The following is a 6896-nucleotide window of genomic DNA, read 5'->3' as shown; positions in this document are numbered from 1 at the left end:
TACGGTTACTACGGGAGAGAACGATTTCGTTAGTGTGTAAATACGTTGATTCGACGCGAGGCGAATGTAGGGTACGTAAAACGCACGCGCGGGGTGAGACCACCCTCCGTTTTTAGATTAAATAAATGTTTATCGAATCGTGGATGTTACAGGAACCAACTTGGTGTTAATTAAACGTTCGATAAATTATTTACAAGTTCCGTAGCACAACCGGATGCTTTCTTAGCGATACAGTTTCATCGGTTCTTTAGCAAGTTGACGTTTGTACCGTAAAATACAGCGTCTCGTGCGCGTTTTCTGTAACACGAGCGACTCACAGGAGGGTGTTTCACCCTGGCCCATCCATAGTTATTATATTTACGCACAGTGGCAGAGAGACAGCCGAAAACTCTGGACCCGATCGATTCAGGATCTCGCGCACCCCTTTCGAACCCCTCGCCGACCATCTTCTTCGATCTTTCATTTTCTCGCGGGAATATATATATATACTAATTAGTTTAATTAGATGTTAATACATCGAATACTCTATACTAGAAGCGATTAGGATTTGATGTAACGATTGAACGATTTAGGCGAAGATCTAGAGCTTCCTTCGAAGATGGTTCGCTGCGAAGGGGTTGAAAGGACCGCGGTAGATGCGTAAGCGATTTTAATACTTTCCTCGATGCCAATAGGGATTGTAAGGAAACTTCGTGTTCTTATTTTGTTTAAACGAAGACGCGCGGGCATTCGACGCCGACGATTAATAAAAAAAAAGAGAAGAACCAAAAGGTGAAGAAGAAAATTAATTGAAAATTCACCGGGGGGTGGATGTTGCGAATACGAAACCAGGGTGGTTCGGGATACATGCTTATATTATCGTATACGCATCTGTTACGGCGATTTTTCAATTCAATTCGTTGAAGACATTGTATAAGATTTTTTTTTAGAGAGACTGGTAGCCAAAGATCATGTATAATAATATTACATTAAATTTGCGATTTGGTACGGTCAATAGAAGGGTTGTGATACCGAATTAAAATTGGATATGGAACATTCTAAAAGTTCCTCTTTGTTACTTTTAGTATCGCGACTTCTTTTGATATAGTTGAACGGTTAGTTGACGTGTAATAAGTTCGTGAAATGAAATTTGGCCTTTCGATGGATGTTGAACGAAGAAGACATCGCTTTTGATATTTTTCCGTGCGTTACTTAGAAAACTTGGGAATGTGTTAGAGAATTCGTGATTCGAGCACGAGTCAGCGTACGATTTCAAGGGTGCAATTAGAGTAGAGTGCCAATTAGGGTAGAACGATTACAAAGAGTAGCCTTAGGTCTTCCCAGCGGGTGTGAAAGGTCGCGGTTAAGTCGGCTTTTAGGAACCATTTTTTTTTAACGGGGACAAATTTTTCTCGGTCGATTACATCTTCGTCTCAAGTTTCGATTCGAATTGACAACTCTCGGACCAAACGACAGAAATGTTTGATAACATTCTCAGAGCCGAACGTTTCCAGCTACGAATTTCTCGATCGTTGTAATTTCATTTCAAGCCTCGATCGTGTACTGGAACCAAACGAAACCATTTCTACTTAATATTGAAGCATATGTCTTGGAATATAAATTTCCCAATTCAAATTTCGACTGCAAACCATCGAACGTTAGGATGTAAAAATGTAGTAGAACCGCGAGGTGAGGTATAAATTTTTCCTTGATACGGCTGGCGATCGTTTGATCCCGCGATTAGCCGATCTGAGAGTCCAGACAGCCGGGTTTCCGCTCAACACGACGTCCCAGCGGAACGTCGAGCTCGCGTCGCGCCGATTTCTCTCGGGGCATCCACGGAAACATTTTCTATAGCGTCTCGAGCTGCCTTGAACCGAAAGTGCATTAAAAATTCGTCCGCACGACAGCCGGTCGAAATTCATTGCGGCTGGGATCACGTTTCCAAAAAAGAGAGAGAGAGAGAGAGAGAGGGAGAGAAAGAAAAAAGAAGAAAAACAACCCTTAATTCTAAATCGGATATTATTTACCATTAGATGTTTTCTACTTCATAGAGATTATTGTGATATCGACGAGGATCGAACGATAGCAGCCACGTTCTCACACCGTCGAGTATTTAAACGCCAATTAATCTAGAATCATTTAATTACCTCGTGATTGGAAATTCGACAGAAACTGCTACATCGTAACTATTAGATAGAACGTTAAATTGTTACTTAACTAGCTGCGTGGTGACTGATTTTAAGAACTGTTTTCTAATTAATAAGACTCTCGGCTTGACGAGTTAACTGAGACGGGAGTAGACTTCTAGAACGAGAACGAGCTGTTGGGAGGTGATCCTCAGCCGCAACCGGAAGTTCCCTCCGGCGCGACAGTGCGCACGAGGACTTTTTCTACGTAAGATAGATATTTCTCTAGTAGCCGTTTCGTGGGAGGGCGGGTGGGTCGAGATCTGATGGGACACCGAGCGAAAGCTTAATTACGCGAGGGTCGCGCGTCTCGATAGAATTTCGGGGGTGAAAGTCGACTCGACTATCCCGGGCCACCCGCTGCTGCTGCTGCTGCCGCACCGTCTGAAACCGGATCGTAGAGGATGAGACGATTAAATAGACGCGCGAACGCTCCTCCCGATTAGATCTGCGATGCTCTCGAAGTGGACAACCCACGGGGAGCGAATGGGTGGGTGATGGGGACGGGGAATAATTCGAGACCTCGTTAAGCGTGCAATTAAGCGACTTAGAGGAAAGGAAAGACAGAAGAGTTATCTATAAGCGGATCGTTTGCGTAGAATTTAAGCTTGCGAGGGACTGAAGACGTATAATTAAATATATATATATGTATAGACATAAAGGGACGATTATTAATTTTGTGCGAGCACCGATTAACGAAGAAGGAAGGAGATAATTGTTTTTAACCATTACTTTCCCTTTCGTTGTTGAGGGTGGCTGGTTAAAAAGTGTGTTGCGAGGGTTCGATAGACGTATATAGAGCGCACGAGCATGCGAGAGTAATGATAATAATATTAATAATAATAATGATATATATATATAAAGTTTAAACGATATTTAACGGTACTGGTAATTGTAAAACGGCGAAAACGGCGATGATTAACATAGTGCGATTATTACTACCTATTACTACGGCAATACGATGATATACATATATTATTATGATGAAATACAATGATATATTTATCGAATATTTATTGAGCAAAACGAGATTAGCACACACTGTGTAGTATGGTTGTACAAAGTAGACGGCGAGGCGAAGACAGATACCGTGGGCGATCTTTTAGTTTTTAGCGACGGATTATATAGCGAAAGGAAGAAGGGGTGTTACAGACGGATACTGTTTGAGGGTTGCAGCTTTGCTCTTTTCGTCGTTCGAAGTTTAGTTAGAACCGACAGAATTCCTGTATATTCTGTTCCCTAACGTATTCGCAAGGAATATTAGAATCTTTTACTTTCTCCCTTCGTCGTACCTTTCATCTTTCTTTCGCGAAACGCACAATTGCTATGGGCAGAGAATTGTTATTACCGTTCCTATCGTTAAAGAGATTCGCAACCCCCAACACTCTGAAACGAGCACCCCCGCGGAGAGGAGGATTGGCCCGCGTACGCCAAACCACGAGCGAAACCGACTAAAAGAGCGCGAAAGAGACGATAGAAAGGAAACTAGGAAGCATTAGAAAACGCGTACGCCTGGTCGCCACGAGTTCGACCGGGGGTCCGCGTGTATTTTCGTCTCACGATCCTTTTTTTACGATTGTGAACGACGTTCATGTTATATATCAGGGATTAGACTAAATAGTATAATGATACGCTGCGAGGGAGGTGGCAAGAAAACACGACAAAAAAAAAGAAGGTGGAACGGAAGAAGAGAGGGAAGAGTGGGTGCGGAGGAGCCAAGGGTGGATGACCTTTGGAGGAGGCGCAACGAGGGGGAGGGCTGTGACGAAGGTGGTGAAATGCGATTAATTATATTTCTCTATGGAAGCAGTTTCTTGGAGAAATTTGTATCACTTGTGTCGAAGGATTGATTCTCTTTTTTTTTTTATTTAATACAATGATTATAGAGAAACTTCTGTCAAATATCTTAGATAGAGAACGTGCAATTTTTCTTTCAGCGAAAAAAATTAACACACTGAGCGCGGACACGTGTACCATAACACTTTTCGTTGCCAATTAAAGTGCAACCATAGTAATTCTTCTTCTTGGAAAAGAAGGCGAGCGTTTCTAAAATTATGCTCCGCCTCAGTGTGTTGCTTGCATTTCATGGGACCCACAGCTGTTACGTCGCTGAGTCATTAATTCAACGATTTCCTTTATACTCTTCCGAATGATTTCATTTATTACTCCTCTTTCTCTTTCGAGACAGAGATACGATTACGCGTGGAAGATTAATGCTTAAGCTGAACCAGTTGTGATAAGCGCGGGGAGAGACACGCACCTACGCGACCATGGTTGGAGAGGAACGCTCGAGGAATAAATGGTTGGAGAGAAATGAGAGAAAGAAAGGAAGGGGAACCGAAAAATTAGCGATCCGTGATCCGCGCGAGACGACCTCGTTGCTCGCGAACGGAGCTGGCATCCCTCCGACGAAGGGACACTGACAAGGGAGAGGCTTCTTTGTCACCTTACCGCGCCAATTATACGTTATGTCCATACTGTCTCAATTAATATAAAAAATGTATTATATTATATATATAATATATCTACATATATTATATATATATATCCGACAATATTGATTATTAAAAATTCTTAATATATAAAAGAGGAGAAAAAAAACGTGTTGACGGATGTTGGCTCGGAAAATTGATCCCCTTCTTCAGTTTTCTTTTCCAAGAATTTCATTTCAACTGAACAGAGTGCGTTGCCCCGTGCAGATTTACGCGTGCGAGGTAACAAACATTAGAAAAACACTTTTTCCTTATCATCTTTTTGTGATTTAGAATATTTAGAAGTTTATCCTGACATTTTCAGACCAGAGAAATTCATAGGAGTTGGCGGAGATAGAAAGAAGACGAGGCGAGCTGAAAAAGTGAAGTACAATTTATTAATAATATGCGCATCGCGAAAATAATCGAAATCAATTGGTAATTACGCTCGGTTACAGCCATACTGGAAGCGTCATATCTCTTCCGCTCTATGTATATAAATACCCTCGTAATTAAAATATAGGTATATACATATGTGTGTGTGTGTATATATATTATATATATGTATATACACGCGTGTACGCGTGTATATCTGTACAACCTGGACACACGCGCGTCTACAAAATAATCTCTACCTAATCGCTAATTTTCTTTCCTCGAATTTGTTCGGTCGTCAACCTCTTGTGGTCCGCCATTTTGGTTCTTTGAAATATAAACGCCACCCGCCGTTGTCGAAAAGAAAAACGAAGCATCCGAAGGGGAATTTCGTTGTCAGAATAGTAAGTTCCGCGGGTACGAACTACAGAACGATCCTGTTGCTATTGCGTCTACAAGTGGAAGTGTGGACCACAAAAGATCAAAGAGTCGGAAAGTCTCTGTGGTCGAATACGGTACCAGCTTATGGCGGTTGAACGTAAAAAGAAAGACGAAATGCATTTTGGACGAAATTCGAGAGACACGGTTGTTTCGATGGTAACCAGATGGTACATCGCTTTTCTGTGCTAACAGAAAGTTAACGCAGAACGTCGGTGCTTGAGAATCGAAAGTGCAAAGTAACAACAGCAAAATTCATCGAATTTTATCGCTCGAACGAAAACTGAAAACGATTCCAATGACTCTATGCAGCATGAGAATGCATACTTTGCTTGTTCCTCTTTCTGCGCGCGACAGGCGCCCAGACGAGGTGACGAGGGAAACTTCCGTCCCTTGGAAACAGACAGGGCGACAGGAAACGGGAACTAAGGACGGATCACGTGTGTTCCGACGCGAACGCAACAGACTAGAAAGGATCAGGCGAAAGTTTCCGCTCCTCGGTCGTGTGTTCCAAGTTGGGAGCAACTTGCTTGACGAGAGACACTTGTTCGGTGCAATCTAGCGAGTAGATCCCAGAACTCGAAAACAGCCATTTCGGTTGCCGTTTCTGCACGCATTCATTGCTGCGTTCGATCTTCTTCTCTGTCGCGTGGATAATTCCGAGTTAGAGATTAAATTGTCATCGATACGGTGTGCCATTTTCTCCCATCGACACCTCTACGTTTCTCCCCTTACTTAACCGCGTCGTTAGGTATTAAACATAGAAAAATATCTTACTTCGATCAGAATTTCTCTTCTTCTTACCTCGACGAACGCTCTACGAACTTTTTATACAACTGTCAACCAGTCACCACGATGGAAACCGCGATTCCAACTGCTTTCCGCGTTTAGAAGTAACGAAAAAGAAGAGAAACTGTGACGGCTGCGAAACAACGCAGCAGTGAATGCATCCGTGCAGTATCGCCAGGTAGACGGATCGCGCCACGGGTTTCACTACCTTTCTACTGTTAAATAAATAGACTGAAAATACTTATCCCGGTAAAGTAAATGCCGCTTGGTTCTCCCCTGGAATACTCTAAGCTTAAGCTCTAACAGCCATGTTTCTCGCGCGTCTACCTCTCTACGGGGACGCAGCGTATTTAAAATCGTGCTCGTCGCACGAAAGTACGTATTGCTTCTTCCCTTTTTGTCCACCGTTTGCCTTTACACGCGTCAAATCCATCTTGGCTGTCGTACAGAAAATATCGCTACTCTAATGTTAGACGAAGACGAAACGCTCGGTTCTGGTGCAGGTATCAAGACGAGCAAAGTATTTTCGGTCGCGTCTCTATTAGCTTTTCGATATTTCAAAATCTTTCGTACGATAATATCGAGCAGATATTTCTTCAGCGCTAAAAACTGTTCAGTTTCGATGGAAAATAAGTAGCTCACACTGGAAACCACT

This window comes from Xylocopa sonorina, chromosome 1 (assembly GCF_050948175.1).
Source record: "Xylocopa sonorina isolate GNS202 chromosome 1, iyXylSono1_principal, whole genome shotgun sequence".
Lineage (NCBI taxonomy): Eukaryota > Metazoa > Arthropoda > Insecta > Hymenoptera > Apidae > Xylocopa > Xylocopa sonorina.
This window is presented reverse-complemented; position numbering follows the sequence as displayed.